The sequence below is a fragment of the Marmota monax genome, unplaced genomic scaffold (assembly GCF_021218885.2).
Source record: "Marmota monax isolate L192 unplaced genomic scaffold, Marmota_monax_Labrador192_F-V1.1 WCK01_AAM20220418_F8-fsc00067, whole genome shotgun sequence".
Lineage (NCBI taxonomy): Eukaryota > Metazoa > Chordata > Mammalia > Rodentia > Sciuridae > Marmota > Marmota monax.
In genome coordinates, this window is record NW_026695065.1 from 535,067 (window position 1) to 560,079 (window position 25,013).

At 32.7% G+C, this 25,013-nt stretch overlaps 1 pseudogene; it reads left to right on the forward strand.

Annotated features, from left to right (window-relative positions):
* Positions 1-1,246: 1,246 nt before the first annotated feature.
* The window catches only part of LOC124081592 (RB1-inducible coiled-coil protein 1-like), a 76,882-nt pseudogene continuing 53,115 nt past the window's right edge, over positions 1,247-25,013 (forward strand).

A 25,013-nucleotide genomic window follows, 5' to 3' on the forward strand; every position in this document is an offset into this window, starting at 1 on the left:
AGTTTAACCATTAATGTTGTTCAAATTTTGGAGAGATTGTTTTCCTATATTAAAGATTTTTTTTTTAGTTTGAGGGATTGAAACAATCTTTGCACATACTAGGCAAATATTTTACCACTGAGATACACTCCAACCCTTTTTATTTTATTTTCAGACATAGTCCCCCTTAGTTGCCCAGGCTGGCCATAGAGCTTGAGGTCATCTTGCCTCAGCTTCCTGAGTACCTAGTAATAGAGACATGTGTCTCTATGCTCAGTGGAATTTATTTTTTTTTAAATATACTGCCAACCCATAAATACTCTCCATAAAAGTAGAAATAATAAAACAGTTGTATTACTGGAAAAGCATAAAGCCAAAACATGGTGCACAGTCAATAATTCCTTAAAGGGAGGATAAGAGGGAAATTTCACAATTAAACATAATCGGGTTGATACAATGCAATACACATATGTTACATATATGTTATATGTTGTCTTTATGCAAAAAATATAAAACTTCTTTTAAGTTATAATTTGGAGTAAACATCTAGATTATATTCCCATAACACAGGAAAATGAGGGGGCCATCCTCCTTGAAATTCACATTTTAAAGAGATGTCTCCAATGTTACCAAGAAAGACATTACATCTATTCAAATCAATCAAGGGGCTCAATTGAAGTTTAAAGAGTTTACATACATCCCAAAGAGACAAACAACTGATTGAAAATTATGCATTTCTTTAAGAAAAGTTTGTAAGAGGTTGGAAGAGTAGATAATAACAAGCGCAGCTTGGGCTGTTTCTGCTGTCCTACCAAACCCTCAGAACTCCTTCCGATTCCCTCAGTCTACCAGGCCCCTAGGCTGCTGCCCTCTGACTTGTGCCTGCCTCACTCCAGGCCCTCTAGCCAGAGCTTAGGGAGCTGACCATATCCTTTGCTGTCCTGACCCCTTCTTTTGCTGGTAGTTCAGGGCCACAGTAGGGGGTTGACAGGACATCAGCAGTTGTGTCAGTTGGCAGTGTGGAATAGGCTGTTAGTAGCTGCCACCAAGATAGTGCCTGGGGCTGCTTGCTGTGCTGATGCCACAGAAGGAGCAGAAGGTGTTGCTGGTTCTTTGAATTTAACCATTAATGTTGTTCAGTTGCCAATATCAAGCAAGGCAAACATAAGCCGCTTTTAATCTGTTTAGGGAGAGAGGTAGTGCTTTTCACAGTGACTGTTAGAATCATATCAGAGGGTGAGGTGCAAGCTCACGGAGTCAAATCATGATGAAGTTATATGTGTTTATAGTTAATACTGGAACTACTCTAACATTTGACACTAAACATGCAGTACAAACTGTGGCAGACCTTAAACATGATATTCAAAGCAAATAAAGATTGCTGTTAAGTGTCAGTACTTGTAATCAATGGAAGAGAATACATGGCTTCAGTTTGAAGAGTGTGTACCTACACCACTGGAGACAGACAAAAATCCTTTTTTTCTTTTTAACAAAGAACTAGTTTTATGTTATCATGCACCTGCTATTCCTAAAACAACCTCTTCAACAATAACAACAAAAATGACATGGAAATAAAAGTTGAAGAGTCTCTTATGATACCTGCAGTTTTTCACACTGTTGCTTCAAGGGCACAACTTGCAGTGGGAATATATGAATTTGCCAATAAACTTTCTTTTTGTGTGAGAGTCTTAACCATGTTGAAAGTCTTCAGCACCAAGGCTGGGCTGCAATCATGACCAATAGGGAAGACTGTTCAAATTCATACCAAAAGCTATTTTTCAAGTTTGAAAGTATTTATTCAAAGAAACTGTAATCCATAAAAGTCATCAAGGTAAAACTTACTCATTTAGCAACTGTGGTTTCAGTAATGGCTTGGCCAAGATTCCACTGTTGGAATTTCAAAGCAGACATAGAACGTTTGGGAAGACCGGATTCTTTAAATGAAAATGAAGACTCAGAAAAAGATCCACTGAACTGGAACTTTCTCCTGATATGCCTAGCACAACTAACACATCTTTGTTAACTTCATTTCATGAGTCAGTGGAACATGTAGCTCCAGATGAACCACAAATGATGAAACTGGCAAAGAAATTAGGGAATTTTGTCAAAGTACTGTCCAGTAAGACAAAACTTCAGTAGATGCTAAAGATGGTGAAGTGCCTTTTTTTCATTAACATTTTCTTTGTTAGACTGGATAAATATTTAAGACAGACCTAACAATGTAGAATTCTTGGTCAGGAAGTGCTTTGATTCTGTGAGCAGGACTTATAAAAGATTACTTGAACATTTATAGTATAATGCCATCAAACTATTGCCAAACATGATAATCAGAATATGAAAGCCATTTAAGAGCTTAAAGATCATTTGTATGCTCTGGAACAGATGATTCCTAGATGGTGAATGAACAGAAAGACCTCACTCAGGGATTTTCACTAATCAGATGAGAGCCGAAAACTTGAAAGATGCATTTTATTACCTTATTTGTGCCTGAATCATGCAAAACATTTGAAGATTATGTTGCAAAATCATAGAAAACTGTAGGTTATTAAGCAGAAGTGTACCACTGCAAACAAAAAATTGCAAATAATCTACATGTTAGACTAAAGTTGTGTCGCTTTGTGATGCTGCTTGCAAGATGAAGAGAAATTACAAGCTTTGCTCTGCCTTGTAATAGAGCTGTTAAGAGTCAGAAATGTTAAAGGCCTTAGTACATTTCCTCAGATGTACTGCTTAGCTGTTGTTGAGGTTGTAAGGAGAAAAATGATCTTTAAACACTACAGGGAGTGGACTGGTGCCTTATTCAAAGATGGGAAATGATTGTATGAAGGAGAAAAATCTAAAAGTGAATCCTTCGGGAAATTACTTAGGAAGTCTTTTTTAAGAACCATCTGTTTTGGAGCCTGGACTCCTGGTCCCTTTTCTTTTGTACTCAGAAGCCTGAAAAGTTTGACTATGAAATTCCAGATATTTCATTAAAAGATTTACAGTTTCTACACTCATTTTGTCTCTCAGGAGTTCAAACATTCCTCAGGGTCCCTTTACTTTTTGACATTGAATCTCTGTACCACTATGTACTTGTCCTAAATAATTTGGTAAAGGCAGCACAATGTTTGAATGAAATGTCCCAGACCATTACAGTTCTATTGAATGAACAAAAGGCATTGGTGAGTCAGGCATGCCCATAGTCCACTTCTTCCCCATGAATAGAAAGTGCAACAGGAATTGTAACTAAACCTCACTGAAAACTACTCCTCTACTCAGTGTTCAGAACCCCTTATGTTGTGCCATATGTGCCTTGGAAGAATCATCTTGAGAAAGCACTGATGCACATAGACATGATTTTGAAACTATCCCCCCATCCAAATATAGAACAAACTATTCAACAAGTTTCTTTTTTTTAAGAGAGAGAGAGAATTTTTTTAATATTTATTTTTTAGTATTTGGCGGACACAACATCTTTGTTTGTATGTGGTGCTGAGGATCGAACCCCGGGCCGCACGCATGCCAGGCGAGCACACTACCGCTTGAGCCACATCTCCAGCCCCTCAACAAGTTTCTTTAGACTAGGATTCTTTAGCAAAAAGCCCTGAATCAGATTCTATGTCTGCTGTGAATGAGTTTGTGAATGAAGAAAATTTATTCTCCCTTAATATTATAAGTAATCCACTAATTCCAGAGGTGTTTGTGGAATCACTTTATTCATCAATTATCAATGCAATTGATAGTAGATGTATGCAGGTTACAAATATATGTGGTAAAGAGGATTTTGGAGATCATGCTTCTCTGAATGTTCAACTGGAAAAATGTAGAGTTGTTGCCTAAGACTCTCACTTCAGTATACAAACCACCAAGGAAAACCTTTCCCACTTGAGAACATTTGTAAAAAAATAACAGAGTGACTTCTCAAATTCTTTAAAATGTACAGCATTGGAAATAAGAAACATTATTGAAAAAGTAAAATGCTCCCTGGATATAACACTAGAAAAATATTAAAAAGAACTATATTTTTTTAAAATTGAAAATGAAGTTGAACTTGATGAACTAATAAAGGAAAGTGAAGAAAATAAAAACAAAATAAAAAAATTTAAAGGAGACCTATTATGCCTTGAGGAGGTTTTACAAAATCAAGACAATAAAATTGCTTTGGTTATTTTCTTTTTCTATTGCTTTTACTCAATATATTTTGCACATTTTAAAAATATATTTTGCTATGTGTATATATATCACTGTGCTTAAGTATATGAAATAATTAAATCTAGAGAAAGAAAAAGGCTATTATGAGGGTTGATGACACTGCATAGGCACTACCTTACAGTTCTGATTATGAGAATATAATTGTATAGAAAATATTTAATTAATAGGAATAATTTTTTTAACACTTTGGATCAAAACAATGAAGAAAATTATTTTAAAGAAACCAATGTCACAATATTTTGTGGATATAGTGATATAAAAGTTATTTATGAAAAAAAATTACTATTTTCAGTTATGTGTGATGAGTAATAGCATCTTCACTTTGTTGTTTCTTTATTGCTATCAATAATCAGTAATCACCTTTGACAAAAGGGCAAGGATTTGGATTTAAACATCATTACAAAATCCTGATTATATTTTTGTAGTTTATACAAGTTCTTATGAGATATGTATCTTTGCATTGTATAAGTCACAGATTGGTTAAAAGATGACATATGACATATTTTCTCAAATAAAAAAACACTTAATGCTATATCAAGATTTTAATGTTATTTTAATCTAATTTTTGAATGAAAAGCCTTGGTTATAATCTTAGATAATAGCAAATTCATAATTAAACCAATTCTAATAACATAACACATGTTTTCTTCTCAAGTATGTTTTAACTCTAATATGTAAGCATCTTTTTAAAACTCATATTTTGAGAACCTACATATTCTAGATTATAATTTAATGACAAATCAGTGACTTATACTTAATTTATATTTTAAAATTAGATAATAGATTTTTTCTCCGTGTGTGTGTGTAATTATCAGAAAGTATACAAGCAAGAAGAAAATGGAATAAAACAATGAAAGTTATGAAATAAAAGAACATCATTAATCAAATTGGCATTTTAAGAATATAACTGTGCTATTGTTCATTTCATATATTAAGTTGTTGGATGTTAGCATTTCTTTAGAGAATCCTGACTAATATCATCATCTAATATCATATTATCCATCATCAGAACACATCAGCAGGACTAACAACAGTGAGTGTGTGTGTGTGTGTGTGTGTGTGTGTAGAGGGGTGGGAAGAGAGAGAGAAATTACTAGAAGAACCTTTGTTATACAACATCAGTAGATGGACAAATATCTTAAAGAAACCATAGAACAACCATAGAACAATAAGAACTTTAGCATAAAGAAATAAAATATAAGAACTACAGTGATTTCTTATCAGAAAGTATACAAGCAAGAAGAAAAGGGAATAAAACATTAAAAGTTATGAAATAAAAATTCTACCAATGTAAAGCTATATTTAATGCAATTAATATTTCAAAGTGAAGGAGGAATAGAAAGTCTCACACAAACAGTCTTAAGTATTCATTACCAACATTTTTTTCTTACAAGAAGGTTTAAAAGAAGTCATTTAATCAGAAAGAAAATCATATTAGTAAGAGAATCAGATCTAAATAAAAAAAGAAAGAACTTCAGGAAAGGCTATCAATACATGACAAATAAACTTTCAATTTGCTTATTCTCAGTTGCTCTAAAAATAACCATTTATTAAGGTAATTATGATAAAAATTCTCTTTAATTATTATAGTATATGAATACATAAAAATGCTAACAACAATATCATTGGGAGGAAGAATTAGTCCATCCCGCCAATGAAAGACATCCTCCAGAGCTCAAGCTCTGGCACAGGACTGCTTTTTCCAACGATCTAAGGCCCAGCCCAAATTCACACACACTGCCTTTTGCAGACCCAGGTGCACAAAAGGTCTGGGACCATCCTACCCCTGGCAGACCACCAAAGCCCAGGCCCAACCCAGATCTGCTTACACCGATATACATGGGACCCAGACCCAGGGTGTGTACAGTCTGCCACACCCCCTCCCACCTGAGAGCCCAAGCCTAGCCCACTTCCATCTTGGAACATGGCAGACATCACTATAGCCTTCTCCATGCAGTAGCCCTTACCTTTTGAAAACAGACAGGGCCTAGAAGCAGCTACATGTCAGAGCAGGCATCCCAAAGACAATGTAAGTCCCACCCTTTCAGCTCCATCTCTTTAAGACCTTGCATCCATCTTGGGGCACCTCCACTATTATCTCTTGTTAACTTGGCTATTGCCACCACCAACGTTAGTTGTAATAGCATACATTGAGGGACACCACCAGGGTCTGGAAGCCCAAGATCAAGGTGAGGTACAGATAATCAGTATCAGCACTAAAAAATATAGAGTAGGATCTGTAATATCTAAGATATTACAGATTACATGAAAGAAAGGAAGATACATAGACAACATGAAAAAAACAAGAAAGGAAAGTGCCCCAAACAAACCAGGTTACTAAGATAAAAGAACCCATGATCAGCAAACTTGAAAAAAAATGTCAGAGAAGAAGTTCAGAAGAAGGTTCATAATTAAAATGATCTCTGAATTAAAGAATGATGTAAATGAGCAAATACATGCAAAAATTTATCATTCCAACAAAGAGATAAGAGAACAAATACAGGTATCTAAAGATTACTTCAAGAAAGAGATAGAGACTCTGGAAAAAAAGTCAGGAATTCTTGAAATGAAGGAAACAATAAACCAAATTTAAAAACTCAATAGAAAGCATAACCAAGAGACTAGATCACTTGGAAGAAAGAACATCAGATAATGAAGGCAAAGTATACAAACTGGAAAATCAAGTTCACCACACAGTGAAGATAATAAGAAACCATGAACAGAACATCCAAGAATTATGGGACAGCATCAGAAGACCAAACCTATGAGTTATTGGGATAGAGGAAGACACAGAGTTTCAAAACAAAGGAATGCACAATCTCTTCAATGAGACAATAGCAGAAAATTTCCCAAGTATGAAGAATAAATTGTAAAACCAAATACAAGTGGCTTACAGGACACCAAGTGTACAAAATTACAACAGATCTACACAAAGGCATATTACAATGAAAATGCCTAGCATACAGAATAAATATAGAATCTTAAAATCCACAAGAGACAGGAATCAAATCACATATAGGGGGAGACCAATTTGTATCTCAGATTTTTCAACCCAGACCCTCAAAGCCAGGAGATCATGGAACAACATATACCAAGCTCTGAAAGAAAATGGGTGCCAACAAAGAATCTTATGTCCAGTAAAATTAAACTTTAGATTTGATGATAAAATAAAAACCTTGTATGAGAAACAAAAGTTAAAAGAATTTACAACTAGAAAGCCTGCACTACAAAACATCCTTGGCAAAATATTCCATGAAGAAGAAATGAAAAACAATGATGAAAATAAGCAGAGGGTGGTATCACACTAAAGGAAAAACTAATAAGAGGAGAAACCAAGTCAAGTCAAATACTGAAAATAAGCAAAAATGGCTGGGAATACAAATCATTTCTCAATAACAACCCTGAATGTTAATGCCTTAAACTTACCAATCAAAAGACAGAGACTAGCAGAGTGGAACAACACAAAAGAAGACTAAACAATATGCTGCATTCAAGAGACTCATCTCATAGAAAAAGACATTCACAGACTGAAGGTGAAAGTTTGGGAAAATTATACCCTCACATGTATTGCAGAAGCAAGCAGGGGTTTCCATCTCGTATCAAATAAAGTAGACTTCAAGCTAAAATTAATCAAGGGAACCCTACTCCAACAAGACTTTACAATTACAAGTATATATATTCCCCAAACAAATGAGCATCTACATTTATCAAAAAACTCATCTCAAGTTCAAGAATACAACAGATGAAAACCAATAATTTTGGGTGACTTTGACACACCTCTTTCACCACTGGATAAATCTTCCAAACAAATGCTGAACAAAGAAACTATAGAACTCAATCATACATTAAATAACTTAGACTTAACTGATATATATATATATATATATATATATATATATATATATATATATATATATATATAGTATATTCCATCCATCAAAGAGTGAATACAGTTTCTTTAAAGAAGCACATGAATCCTTCTCTCAAATAGACCATATATTATGCCACAAAGCAACTCTTAGCAAATATAACAAAGTAGAGATACTACCCTTCATTCTATCAGTACATAATGGAATGAAATTAGAATTCAGTGATAAAATAAGAAATAAAATCCACTCCAACACCTGGAAACTAAATAATATGCTACTGAATGAGCAATGGGTGGCAGAAGATATCAAAGAGGAGATTAAAAAAAATCAGAGGTTAGTGAGAACACAGATATAGCATAATGAAATCTCTGGGACACTATGAAAGCAGTTATAAGAGGAAGTTTCATTGCATGGAGTTCATTCCTTAAAAGAAGAAAAAATCAACAAATAAATGACTTAACATTACATCTCAAAGCCTTTGGAAATGAAGAACAAATCTACACCAAAAGCAGTAGAAAGAGCAGAAATAAGTAAAATCAGAGCTAAAATCAATGAAATTAGAACAACAACAACAAAAAAAAAACAATTGAAAAAATTGACAAAACAAAAATTGGTTTGTTGAAAAAAATAAATAAAATTGACTAACCATTAGTCATTCTAACGAAGACAAGGAGAGAGAAAACTCAAATTACTAACATCTGTGATAAAATAAAAAAAATCACAACACACACTCCAGAAATATAGAAGGTAATTAGAAATTATGTTGAAAACTTGTAATCCAATGAAATAGAAAATACCGAAGGCTGCAACAAATTTCTAGAGTCATATGATTTTTTACTAAATTGAATCAGGATGATATACAAAATTTAAACAGAAAAATTTCAAGCAATGAAATAGAAGATGCCATCAGAAGCCTAATAACCGAGAAAAGCCCAGGAGCAGATGTATACACAGCCAACTTCTACAAGATCTTTTAAGAAGAACTGACATCAGTACTCTTCAATTTATTTCACAAAACAGAAAAAAGGGAAGACTTCCTAACTCATTCTATGAGATCAAAATCACCCTGATTCCAAAACCAGGCATAGACACATCAAAAAAGAAAACTTCCCACCAATATCTCTAATAAACATAGATGCAAATATTCTCTATAAAATTCTGGCAAATCAAATACAAAAACATATCAAAAAGACACCAAAATCAAGTAGGGTTATTTCCAGTGATGCAAAATTGTCTCAACATACAGAAATCAAAAAATGTAATTCATCACATTAATAGACTTAAATATAAGAACCGTAAGATTATCTCAATAGATGCAGAAAAAGCATTGGACAAAATCCTGTACCCTTTCATTTTCAAAACTCTAGAAAAATTAGGAATAACAGAAACACCTTAACATTGTAAAAGCTATGTATGTTAAGCCCCAGGCCAACATCATTCTAAATGGAGAAAAATTGAAAGCATTCCCTCTAAAAACTGGAATAATACAGGGATGGTCTTTTCACCACTACCCTATTTACAATAGCAAACCAAATAATAATAATAATAATAATAATAGTAATAATAGCAACAACAACAACATACTTGGGAATCAACTTAATAAAAGAGGTGGAATACCTCTATGATGAAATTTACAGAACATTAAAGAAAGAAATTAAAGGAAACTTAGAAGATGAATAGATCTACCTTGTTCTTGGATATGCAGAATAAATATTGTCAAAATGACCATACTACCAAAAGCACTATGCAGATTTAAAGTAATTTCAATAAAAATTTCAGTGGCATTCCTCATAGAAATAGAAAAATCAGTCATGAAATTCACCTGGAAAAATAAGAGACCCAGAATATCTAAAGCAATCCTTAAATAGAAGAGTGAAGCAGGTGGCATCACAATACCAGAAGTTAAACTATACTACAGAGCAATAGTAACAAAAACAGCATGGTTTTGGCAACAAAATAGACCAATGGTACAGAATAAAGGTCACAGAGTTCAACCCACATAATTACACTTATCTTATATTTGACAAAGGTGCCAAAAACCTACATTTGAGAAAAGCTAGACTTGCCAAAAAATGGTCCTGATAAAATTGGAAATCCATATGCAACGAAGTGAAATTAAACCCATATCTCTCACCAGGAATAAAACTCAACTCAAAGTGGATCAAGGACCTAGGAATTAACCCAGAGACACTGTACCTATTAGAAGAAAAAGTAGGCCCAAATCTCTATCATGTCATCTTAGGCCCCAACTTCCTTGAAAAGACTTCAATAGCACAAGAATTAATATCAGAAATCAATAAATGGGAAGGATTCAAACTAAAAAGTTTCTTCTCAGCAAAAGAAACAATCTGTGAGGTGAATAGAGAGCCTACAGTTTGGGAACAAATTCTCACCACATGAATGTCAGAGCACTAATCTCTAGAATACATATAAAAAAACTCAAAAATCTTAACACCAAAAAAAAAAAAAAACAATGAATAAATAGGCCAAGGAAATTCAACAGACACTTCTCAGAAGATATACAATCAATCAACAAATATAGGAAAAAATGTTGAAGATCTCTGGCAAATGGAGAAATGCAAGTCAAAACTACTCTAAGATTTCATCTCACTCCAGTCAGAATGGCAGCTATTGGGAATACAAACAACAATAAGTGTTGGTGAGGATGTGGGGGAAATGTCACACTCATACATTGCTGGTGGAACTGCAAATTGGTGCAGCCAATATGGAAAGCAGTATGGAGATTCCTTGGAAATCTGGGAATGGAACCACCATTTGACACAGCTATCCCTCTCCTCGGTCTATATCCAAAGGACTTAAAAACAGCATACTACAGGGACACAGCCACATCAATGTTTAAAGCAGCACAATTCACAATAGCTAAACTGTGGAACCAACCTAGATGCTCTTCAGTATATGCATGGATTAAAAAAAATGTGGCATATATACATAATGGAATATTACCCAGAAATAAAAGAGAATAAAATCATGGCTTTTGCAGGTAAATGGATGCAGCTGGAGAATATAATGCTAAATGAAATTAGACAATCCACCCAAAAAATGTGGAATAATTTTTCTGTTTTAAGGATGCTGATTCATAATATGCTACAGTCGGGCCATGGGCAGATTAAATGAACTTTAGATAAGGCAAAGGGTAAAAGGTGAGCAAGGGGAAGGCAGGATTATAGGGATAGGAAAGACTGTGAAATTTGATTGTCATCATTATCCTGGTACATATAAGAAGACACAAAGTATATTACTCTACCTTGTATACAACCAGAGATATGAAAAATTGTGCTCCATATGTGCATTATGAATTGGAATGCATTCTGTTGTCACATATAACAAATTAAAATTTTTTTAAAAAAGTAAAAAAAGATCAAAAAGGGCCATACTCCTCCCCCCAAATTACTAAACGGGCAAAAACTCTAAACAGACATTGCTCAAAAGAAGATGTACAAATGGCCAACATATAAATGAAAAAAGTGTTCAACATCTTTAGCAATCAGGGAAATGCAAATCAAAACTACATCAAGATCATCTATTCTTATTGTGCCCTTGCTCTTTCCTATACTTCAATAAAAGTATTACATTAAAAAAAGAAAGAATGACTATCTATATTAGTGTCACACAAAGTCAATTTCAGAGCAAGAAAGTTATTCAGTAATAAAACAGCAACCCCACCATGATGAATAGGCAAATTTTCAAAAAAAAATTTCTAAATGTATAATTAACTAACAACAGTTTATCAAAATAAATAATGGAAAAGTTATACTCTTGAAATGAAAAATAAACTCCCTATTATACTTTGGAATTTCAACATCTTTTTTGAATAAATGATAGATCAAATAAGCAGGAAATTAAAAAGTTGATGGGATTACCAATAAGTCAACCTAAAGAGCATCATCAATCAAACTGACATTTTAAGAATACACCATCTGTTATTGTTCATTCATATATTAACTTGCAGGATGTTAGCAGTTCTCTAGATAATTCTGACTAATACAATATCATCCATCAGCAGAACACATATTCATTTTCAAAACACATGGAATATCAATAAGAAGACAACACTCTGTAACTTCAATCATACCTTCAAAAATTTAAAGTGGCCCAGTGCTGTGGTGTACACCTGTAATCCCAGTAGCTTGGGAGGATGAGGCAGTAGGATCACAAGTTCAAATGCAGTGTGAGCAACTTAGTAAGAAAGTGTCTCAAATTAAACTAAACATAAATAAATAAGGCTGGGGATGTGGCTTAGTGGCTAAGTGTCTCTGGGTTCAACACTTGGTATAATAATAATAATGGTAACAACAACAACAACAACAAAAAGAATGTAATGGGAATCATGTAAGGTATGTTTCAGAGCACAATAAATCCAAAAATCAATAATCTTGGAAATTCACCCCACTTATTTGTAAATTAAACAATGAACTTCTAACAATGCAACAAAGAAGTCTCATGAAAAATTCAACAATATTATATTCTAAATTAAAACTATATATAACATTAAAGGTGAGAAATGCAATGCAAACTATGCTAAGAGAAAATTGATAATATTAAATTCATATATTACAGAGGAAGAAAAATATAAAATTAATAATCTGTGATTTACTGTAGAAAAAGTAGATGAGGAAAATAAATCCAAGCTAAATGCAAGAAAAATTAAAGAAATGATTATACCCCAAACAGATTATGAAAATTGAAACCATAAAATAATAAGTTCATCAATAGTAAAATTTTATTCTTTGAAAATGTGAATAATTTGATCTTAGATATCATAGACCAATTCTATGACAAATACATAGTATCAAAATTCATACAATGAGTAGATTAGAGAAATAGTTTTGCATCTCTTTTACAAAGTGAAATATCCAAAAGATTTAAAATCAGCACACTATAAAGATACAATGACATCAATATTTATAGTAGCACATAAACCAAGCTATGGAACCAAAACAGGTACACTTCAACAGATGAATGGATAAAGAAAATGTGGTATATACACAATGGAGTATTACTCAGCCTTAAAGAAGAATGAAACTATGGAACTTTCTAGTAAAGAAATGAAACTGAGTACTATCACGCTAAGTGAAATAAGACAGACTCAGAAAGCCAAAGGTTTGAATGTTTTCTCTGATATGCAGAAGCTAGTCCAAAATAAGGGGAAAGCAGGGTGGGGGGGCAGATTCCATTCAAAATAAAAAAAAAAGTTAAGTGGACTGAGGGGGATGGAGAAGGGATGGGAGAGGGGAAGAAGAGCAGAATGAATGTGACCTAACTTTCCTATGTATATATACAAATATACTACAGTAAATATCACCATCATGGATATGCACAATATGCTAACTAAAAACCAAATAAGCAAAAAAATTGAAAGTAAATAGCAGAAAGATGAGTAGAATAAAGATAAAGTATAGGGGGAGTGAGGATGTGAGGGAAAGGGGAAGTACTGGAGATTGAATTAGAGCAAATTATATTGCATGCTTTTATAGCTATGTCAAAATAAATCTTAATGTTGTATATAACTAAAATAAATAATAAATAACAAAGAATTAAAAAACAAAAAAGGAGAACAGATACTACACATTCTCAAAAACCTGAATCAATAATTAATACTCTTCTAAAAATGAAATCAAAATGCTCAGATGGCTGCATTAGAGAATTCCATCAAATATTTAAGAATACAATATTACTACTTTTCTACAATGTCTTCTAGGAAAGAGAAATAAAAGAAACATGTCTAATTCCTTTAATGGTGAAAGCCTCGTTCTAATATGATAATCAGATTAAGAAATTACAAAGAGTAAAACCAGAGATCAACATATTTTGTGATCATAGGTGCAACACTCAAAATTTTATTGTCTAATAAAATTAATATGTAAAAACAATTATACATTATGGCTAAATTCAATATACTGAGTATGCAAATATAATTCAATATTTTGATGTCAATTTAATATAACCCTATTAACAGAATAAGAATAAAATCATATGATTATATTAATAGATGTAACAAAACCTCTTAGTAAATTAGTAGTAGCAGGAACTATTTGATAAGGAAGAGTTACACAAAACACAAGTAACATCATACTTAAAAGTAATAAAATACACGTTCCTACTAAGATCCGAAAAAAAAAGTCAAGGATATACTTTCTCATCATTCCTGCTTAGCATTTTATTAGAAGTTGTAGTTTGTGCAACAAGACTTTAAAAAGTATATAAAATTTCTAAAGATTAGAAATGTAAAATGTAAGTGTTAAAATGGTGTTTGATCCCAAGGAGACACATTTTGCATCTTGGACATCTTATAGAATCCTCAAATTCCAAAGAGCTAACAAAAAATCTGAATAATATAAGTGAATACTGTCAGGCTGCAGTATACAAGGACAATGGTGAAAAGTTCAGTGGTTGACAGGGATTTGGGGTCAGGAGTAGAATTTATTGTTATCATGTGTCTCTATTCTGGTTTCAGTGGATACCTCTGTTGTTTCTAGTTTTGACTGTTAGGAAAAGTAATATTTTTTTAAAGAGTCTATTGAACATAGCCAATCATAGCATGACATTTTATACTGTGGCTAACAACTAAATTTCATTTGCTTCATACTCAAACAGCATTTAGTGTTGTTAGCCTTCATAATTTTAGCCATTTATTGGATGAATCACAATTTATATTTAATTTTAAAAGGTTTTTCTGATGATGGAGACTTTTATATGTTAAGGGTAAAGTATCTCTTCCTATATTTTTCCATTTTAACAAGTTAGTGTGTCATTTTAAAGATTCATATCTGAAAATATATGAATGAACCCAGTATATTATCAGGCTTATACTTTCATAATAATTTCTCCTATGCATAGCTTTATTATGAATTTTCTTAATAGCTTTTTGCTAATATGAAGTTTTAAATTTTGGAAAAGCATATTTTTGTTTTATTTAATTGGTGCATGGTAATTATACATAATAGTGGGATTAATTATGTCCTATTCATTCATGCAGATAACATACTTTGATCAAACTCATTCCATAGTACCTTCCTTTCTTTTTCCTCCTCCCTTCACCTGATCAGCTGGCTCCATTCTTCTGATCTCCCTTCTATTATTGTTATTATTATTTTAATCAATATTTATAATTTATAGTAATATTTATGAATACATATTTAATGCACTGATTAAATAACAGTACCTTTGCTATCATCAAATTAATTAAGATATTTTGTCTTCTTTTATCCTTGTATTATGAGGTTTTAGCTTTAATTTTGTGATCTATCTTCAATTATTTTTCAAGTATGATGCTAGACTTTGGAATTCATTTGCTATATAAATATGCAATAAATCATCTCTATTTTTTGGAAAAGTCTTTATCTGACTGTTTTCATGACAGTAAGTGTCAAAACCCGTTGTTAAAAGTATTTTCTATGTTAAAAAAAACTTTAAAAATAAGGCATATTATTGTTTTATTCCTGATCTTAGAGGAAAAGTCTTCAATTGCTCACCATTGAGTATGATGTAAGTTGTAGGTTGTCTTATATAACCTTTATTCTATTGAGATATATTCCATGCCTTCTTAACTTGTTGTTAATAATAATGTACTGTATATTTAAAATAGTCAAAAGAAAGGATTCTTTTAAATGCTAGAAGTTGAATCCAGGGGTAGCCTTCCAGTGGACTACCTCCTTTTTATTTTTATTTTTATTATTTTGAGACAGGTTCTTGCTATGTTGCTAAGGTTGGCCTCAAACTTGCCGTCCCTCTGCCTCAGCCTACCAAGTCTGGATTATATGCATATACCACCACTCCCCACAAATATATTTCTAAATATTCTCACAACAAAAATGTGATAAATGTTTTGAGTGATAAATATGTTAATCATCTGGGTTTGATCATTCCACAATAGTATACATGTGACAATACATCACATTCAATCCCCAAAATTTATATAGTTGTATTTTTTGGTTTAAAATATAACTTATGGAAAAATAGGTATAACTCTTTGTGTAATTTATGAATTCAAACCCATATTCTCCAAATTCTTTTTTTCTTTTTGGTACTGGGATTGAACTGAGGGGCACCTGACCACTGAGCCACATCCCAAGCCCTATTTTCTATTTTATATAGAGACAGGGTCTCCCTAAGTTGCTTAGTGCCTTGCTTTTGCTGAGGCTGGCTTTGAACCCATGATCCTCCTGCCTCAGACTCCCAAGTCCCTGGTATTACATGTTTGTGCAGCCACACCTGGCCTAAGTTCATAACTTTGGTATTCATTACCTTTCTCCACCTAATCTTCACTTTCTATTTACAGGTTTATTTTTGTCATCAGACATGCTGCTACAACTATAATGTAAACATCAAGTGATATTTATGGATCTCATACATAATAGACAGTGAGTTAAGTATATGCACTTACAGCAGTTCATAAAAGGCAACAATTTTAGAAGGTTTGTATGAGAACTACGCTAATAAAGATCATATCTGTCTTGTCCATTTGCTGTATTTTGGTACATAGAAAAGTGATTCAAATATGGTAGGCATTCAGTAAGTAATCATTAAATAAATGAACTTTAGTATAAAGAAATAAGACATCAAAAGTTAAGTATCTCATAGAGTATCACACAGCAAGGGATTAATAGATCAGGAAATTAATTTTAGATCTATCTATATATAATATAATTAAAATCACTTCATTATAATGGCCTACTGCACTTTCTTTGCATGTGGTATTCTCACTCATGTTGCTAAAATATACACTCTGAAAATTATTTTACTATCATTAATTAAATTTCTATATTTCCTTCATTACTCAGTACAAGATTCGGCTTCTATAAAATTTTTCCATGAATTTAATACAATTCTCTATAATCTTTCCCTTCCTTTGCAATTTTCTCACATATTTCTGTCTCTTGGAACATATTTACAATGTCCAAATAGATAAGAAGTTTACAATCCTTATTTTTTTGGAGATTTTTAAAATTACAAGTGTTTTGTGTACTACTATAAATTCAGTGTGTCAGAATGTTCTACTTTGGAGTTTGAGACTCTGAAATTTCTTCACGTTCTTCAGGTATAGTGGTGCTAACAAGTATTTGATAGATCCCTGTTTGGGATCTAGAAAGTCATCTCCTCAGCTTCCAGGTGAGTAGTTCATAACTGAGAGCCTCTCAAAAAATTACCCTCTGTCAAAAGGACCTACATCTTCCAATGTTATATTTCTGAACAGGTGTTAGTTCACTTCTAATGATGAGTCATTGCATGGGTACAAATTCCCCACAATTTTCTTCAATTGGGACAATTCTGAAAGGCCATGCCAGCCTAAGCAAAGACTTGTGATTTTGTTGCTGTTGAATTCTTTCAGTTGTCAATTCCTGATTCCATCGCTGGTGTATTTCCTGGGTTCTCTAACATGTTATAACAGGAAATTCCAATTAATTTGCAAGAACAAAATTGCTGTGCTATACTATATGCTTCTTATGAGAAGAAACTAGGCACTCTCTATTAGACCTGGTAAAGTCCTTCTAAACACTCAGGAAAAATGTATATTTTTAAAATGGTTGTAAATTTCCATTTCTGAGATAAGCTAGCCTTGTTTAATCTGTGTTTTACTTCATAATGAAACACAATGCCCTGGAAATATTTTTTAAATCAAAGAATTCTGAAGAATTGAAAGACAAAGTGGAATGGCTAGGTATATCAGAAGTTGAACATGATGATGATGAATCCCCCTGTTTTTTCCTTTTTGTTTCCCACATATCCAGAATTAAAAACTGGATAGACCTGGAACTTAGTATGCCACAAGATTATCTCTGGTAATAAAAAGAAAAGTAATATCCATGCCTCCTGTAATAAGCAGCCTAATCTTTCTGTGGCTGTCTTTAGAAGAGTTCCAGGAGCCAATGCATATTATGCATCCCATCAGTGTGCAGCAGTGGTATTACCACAGTGATATTGCCACAGTGATAACAGAAGAACTTCAATTCAGTGAAAATTACTAATGATAAAGGGGAATGTTACATAATTATAGATTGATCAACCTGTCAAGAAGACATGATGATCATAAAAGAGCCTGAAAATAAATCAAATAAAAACTGATGGAGCTGAATAGAGAAACAGTAACATCCACATTTATAGTTTAGTTTCTTTTGGGGAAGATAAAATGGTCTAAAATTGACTGTGGTGATTGTTGCACCACTTATCTTTGAATATACTAAAAACCATTTAAGTATAAAATGTAAATCTGTAAATTGTATGGTATGTGAACTATGTCTCAGCAAAACAATTCTTCAAAAGCTCCATTGAAAGAAATACTAATTTGACATATTAAATATTAATATAAAATTCTGGGCCCTAGCATTTAACCTTAATGAAGGAATGGTGTTCTCTTCCTATTAATTTGTATGTCACCATACCTGTCAATATCATGATCTCACTAAAGATGTGTTATCATTGCTACGAATGCTCTATTCATGATTTAATCATTCAAAGTCCCATAGGATCCAAGGCTTCCTTTCTTCATTGTGAAACTGTTTTCATCCTCTTAAAAAGTAGATTAAAATTTAGTTAGAAATTTTAGAGAAACCAAGGAAGGAGAAAAGAAGGAAGGAAATCCAGATGCTTAGATTTTCTAACTCAACAATATATGTTATATAAATATATGTTATATAAATTATACAACAATATATGTTATATAAATTATAAAGTTATAATTACTTTCAAAATCAAGTTTGCAGGCATGCAAATTGTAGTTATAACAGATACTATCTGTTGCCACAGGACACATTCCACACATTTTAATTTCTTAACACATGTCCAAATACTCAAATGGTAGATGATGATATGATTCACAAACATTGGCTTCTTTCCAAATCTAGGGATTAACTGTGATTAGTGTAGCCTAATCATGATATTTTATTTTTATAGTCATAAGGGCTCCACAGAAAAAAAGAATCAATTTGATATGCTTGTGATTGTGTCTGTGTTTGTGTGTGTACATATTTATATGTGTGGAAAGAGAACTTTGATTTAAAAAAGTGTTTTGTCATATTGGGAAGACTGGCAATTCCAAAATCTACAGAATAGGCCAGTTTAACTGGAGACCTAGGAAAGAGTTGATGCTGCAGCTAAAGTTCTAAGAGATTGCTGGCAGGATCAACTCTTTCCTAAGGGAAGTTTTTTTTTTGTTTTTGTTTTTGTTTTTTATAAAGCCAGATAATGATTAGATGAGATATACCAACATAATGAAAGGTTATTTTTTTATTCATTCTACTAATTTAAATGATAATATGATCTTAAACTACTTTTATAGCACATCTATATATGTTTTTCTAAATATATCCCAGCCAAGATGACATATTAAATCAATCATCATAAGTCTATTTTTTCGATCTACAAAGCTATATGGATCTCCTTAAACTCTTAACAAATGATGAAATAATAAAAATGTTGAAGTTAAAATTCTACCTAACGTGATAATTTTTTTTCTAGATGTTTCCCCAAATTCACTAACACTTACTTCGGAAAAACATGCAAATACCTTGTTTGATACTTGTTTTCTTGATATTGTGTAATTTAATTGCTATAATATAAATGTATAAGGACTTAATTATTATGTTATAAGGTATATATATCCTACATTATATGATAAAAGAATAATGGAGGGGTATAGGTAAAGAAGATAGAGGAATTAATGTAACATAATTTTTCTATGTACAATATATAAATACACCACAGTGAATCTCATCATTGTGTGCATCCACAAGAATATTGTCCTACTTAGAATAATATAAATCCCACGCTTGTGTAATTATATCAGAATGAATTCTACTGTCATGTATAACTAAAAACAACCAACAAAAAATCAGACGTAGTCTACAAAAGAATAATGGAAAAAAAGATGTTTAATCAGTTATTTGTGTGTATAGATATAAACATGTTTTTAACAAAATAAGGAATGAATATCCATGACAATTACAACCCTCATTTCTGTAACTGTTCATGTAGTCATAGCACATATTTATGTCTACTTTCTTATATTGTTCATTCCATAATCTTTTTGTATGGGTGGGTGGTGCTGGGGGTTAAACCCAGGGCCTTGTGCATGTGGGACAAGCACTCTACCAACTGAGCTAGATCTCCAGCACCTCCATATTCTTTTTTCCCTCAACAAGCACCTTGGTTGATCAGGACTCTTTGCCTGATGGGGTGACCAAAACTTCATTCTAGAAATGTTATAATCATTATTAGATTTGCTTACATTGTGTTGCTATAATTTTCCATTAACTTTAAACATACAACATGTCAATTCTACAAGATGAATCAAGGGATTTCTTGTATTTTTTACCTTCATTATCATAAAGATGTCCAATTTCACCTTATAAATAGAATTAGTCATCCCAACCAGCATGATGACACTCTTATTTACCTGTTGTCCTACTTAGAATAAGTAGTACAGTGGTTTGAGGAGCCACAATTAACTGGTTGACATTATTGAATTCCAGTTTTTTTTTTTTAAATCATTATTGTGTTTCCTGATGGAATAATTTTTTTTTCCTTTGGAAATAAGACTTTTGAGCCAAAAGAACATAAGGTCATGGGAATATAAAGCTAACACTTTTATTGACGGACATATAAATCTTTGCTATGGGAAAAATACTACCATATATTGGATGCTAATTCTAAACACAAACAGCACATTAAAGAATTTTGCACTGGTTATGCAAGGTATTTCTACCTTGCTGATTCTATAAGGTAGTATTCAAATGGCCATTGCATTGTTTTATCATGATAGTTGTTTCAGGGTGCTGGGGCATATAGTAAGATAAGTTAATTCCATGAGACTGGACCTCCCCATTGCTATATTTCATTTGTTGAGATGTCAGTATCTTTACAGAAAGTAATGCTTGTGGAAGACTTTGAAGGTAGATAAAGTATTCTATAAGTGCACAGATGACAGTTTTAGCAGTAGATTTCATACACAGTGGGAAAATAGGAACCCATTGTGTCTATTTAAATAAGAACAAAACATTGCTCATTCCGTGATTAAGGTGGCCCAATGAAATCAAATTTCCACCAGTTAATAAGTCTATCATTTCAGTGAATGGTGCCATATTGTGGGCTCAGGTTTGGTCCTGATGCTTTTAAATTTGGCACTCAGCATTGGCTGTAGCCAGTTTGACCCTGGTGAGTGAATATCTAGGTTGCTGGTCCTTCATAGAACTTCTAATATTATAAGCATGGTTATTTTGTTCATAAGCCTGTTGGATGACACCATCAATGGCTGTGAAAGAGGCTGATTGGTAAACACAAAATAGGTCATTATATATAACCTTATTTAAATATTCCACTGAGGTAATCATTGTTTAAATATTCATATGGGACACAAATATATTCCCTTTTCCACCCATTTATAGATGACTATCTATATAACTCTTCTCCAGACTTCCTTGTCACCAATTTTCTAATCATGTTCCTTAAATTATCTGTCCATCTAGCAAAATCATTGTCATGAATTGATATAGAATCACAGATGTGGACATGTTTCTATCCAAGAAAACAAAAGAAAAAAAAAAAACAAAAAAACTATATTTCCTGAATTCCTGCACTGGGAAGGTTTCCCATCATCACTGTTCTTTCTTTAGAGATGTATCAGAAAGGGTTTCTAGTGCTACAACACTATTTTCTGGTGATGCATGCATATCCAGCAGAATTTTTGAAACAAGGCCCAACTTTTCTCTATTCCATCAACTGATCACAGGAAACTACCTATTAGGATATAAGTGCCTATTTTGAGATAGTAGTGTTCAAAATAAGGGAACCATGAGCATTTGGATCACTCCTTAATATAACTTGTGCATTTGGAGTCTGCTAGATCCTTCTCTGAAGTATACCACTTCTGTTTGATGATACGATGTCACAAGACTCACCAATTGTATGGCTTCATGGGTCAGCTATTAATGGGCAGCTCAGATTGCATGGTAAATTGATGGCCCATGTTTAATCATTCAGAGTGTCAATAGCATAGCAACAGTTGTTCCTTCAAAGGAGAGATTAGTTATTTGTGACGGATGGCAGGATTTCCCCCTAATAGCTAAAGATCATGCACTATGATTTACCTATACAGACCTACTATGATCTCTGAACAATATCTCTATCTGACACTGATATTTCAAGCACCATTGCATCTGCTGAATCCTGAGGCTTAACTGACAGAATAGCTTTCAGAGCAGCCAGGACCCATTTCAGACTGTTATTTTTAACCCCACTGAAAACTACATCTTTTCAGGTCACCTGGTAAATAGTACACAGTAATGCACAGAAATGAGTAATAGTTGACTATAAAACACAAAGATGTACTAAACATTGTGCTACATTGTTGTCTGTGGAAAGATTAAGTTGTAGAAATTTATTCTTTACCTTAGAAGGGACATATTAGCACGTCCTACAACATTGGACTCTAGAAATTTCAGTGATAGAGGACTGAGATTTTTATAACTCTCCATTCTCTCACATTCAAATTAGAGTAATTGTTTTTTCTTGTTTTATGGGTCTAATCAGCATAATGCCATCAGTGTAATGGACCAATATGATATCAGGTAGAAGAAAAATTCAATCAAGATCTTGGTAAAATAAATTGCCATAGAACTGAAAAAAAAAAAAAAATATATATATATATATATATATATATATATATATCCTTAAACTAGAACAATGAAATTTTATTTTTGTCCATATCAGTTATAAGTATATATGAACATATATATATATATTTATGAACATATATATATTTATGAATATATATATATATATATATATATATATATATATATTGCTAACAGGTTTGGAGAATAAATCATTTATAATATCATTAGCTATATTTCGGGTATCAGGATGTATGTGAATTGGTACAAGCAATGAAACCACATCTTGTATAGTAGTTGAAATTGGAAACACCACCAGGTTAAGATTATAACAATCTATTGTAAGGATTCAGAATCTGTATTCTGTAGAGGCCAAGAATGCAAGAAGTATGGAGATGTGGTAATTATCACTACCCCTGTATCTCTTACAATTTTCATGTTAGCAGTTTGACTGTTTTATTCTTCAATGCACAGTCATCCTGATGAAAGTTCATTGGTCCCTTTGGAGATGATTGGGAGTAATGTTAACTGCATACATTTTGTCAATAGTAAGGCCCTTCCTCAAATGGAACATTCATTGTTCAATCCTTAGTCTGTATATTGACTGCGATTCTGAGAAATGAGATGATCATGACTTTATATCTTTTTATAATGTTTTTGTTCATTTTACCTACAAATTTTATCTTTGTGAAGATCAATGTAGATTTCTATCTATTGTAGATAGATAGATTTGTAGAAATCAAGTAGATTTCTATCTATTTTGAACACAATAATTGACCAACTAGCACTAAAGGTCTCTGCAAGTCAAACTTTTCTGATCAGTGTATTGACTCTGCTGTGCATTAAAACAGCTCCACCCACTTTGATTTTGGAAATTAGGTGTGGTCATTTGGCCCCTGCCACTGGGAATCCAATTAACATGTTGCATGTAGGTTTTCTAATTCAGTTTCAACTGTTCCCATTAAGTTCTGACTTAGAATTTTCTTATCAAGAACTTATTAAGATAGATATGGAGCCAACCTAGGTGCCCTGCAACAGATGAATGGATAAAGAATTTTTGGTATATAAATACAATGAAGTATTAGTCATTAAGAAGACTGAATTTATCACAATTGCAAATAAATAGATGGACCTGGAAACTATCATGATAAATGAAATAAGTCTGTCCTAAAAAGACAAAGATTGAATGTTTTCACTAAAATGTGGAAGCTAATCCAAAATAAGGGTATGAAGGGGAAGAATACAAAATCAGTAGATTAGACAAAGGGTAATAAAGGGAAGGGAGTGGGGACAGGAAAAGAGAAGACAGTTTAATAAAGCTGAAATTATTTTCCTATCTACATATATGAATACACCACAGTGAATCTCACCATCATTTACATCCACAAGAATGTTGTCTTAATTAGAATAATACATATGCTATGCTTGTATAATTACAAAAAAAGGAATTCAATATCACACATAGCTAAGAATAAACAATAAAATACCAAAAATTTTAAAAAGTTTAAAATAAAAGAGCTTCGTAATGGTTTTGAAGGTCCCCTTGCAATACTTTTTTATCAAAGTAATGGTAGAATTTTTGTCTTCTGGACTCACAGAGGATGGGAAAAGACATCTTAAATGACAAATCCCCTACAACATTGCAATCTCCCTTATCATTTTAATCCCTATATCCACATCTAAGTAAAAAATAATGAGGTCTGGCATTTCGACTTCATTTGCTTCAGGTCACATTTTTTTTTATGTTTCCATCTACCAACAAAATAAACTAAATGATCCTTTTCTAACTCCTTGAACTACAAAGTAATTCCAGGGCAACTGCTTAATGGACAGATATAAATAAATTATACCTGATCCAACTTTATGTTACTTCCACCATTATTTCATATTTGCAATAGTTTGGGGGGAAATATGTAGTTCTTTTGGAATGTAGCACATCTCATGGATCATAATTTGTACCTTGACTTTCAGAGTCATCTGGAAAATGAGTATAGCAATAGGTGTATGAGTAAAGAGTTACGTTGAAGACAGAAAATCAAGTGTAACTTGTAAGGCAGCTACCACAAGGGAGGCCATTACAATTTCCTTAGGCAATGTTGTGTTAATCTCCTCAAATGAGGTTTTAGAGGGTGTCTTTACACAATAAAACAATTAACAAAACTTAGGGGCTCAATATCCCTAACTTTATTGGGGGAATAAGTTGAGAGAGAGAAGAGGGAGGGAGAGAGAGAGAGAGAGAGAGAGAGAGAGAGAGAGAGAGAGAGAGAGAAGGAGAGAGAGATCTTAAAGGCATTGGTTCACATTGTTGAGAGCCACAGCCTGAGGGGCCCCAGCAAACTTCCAG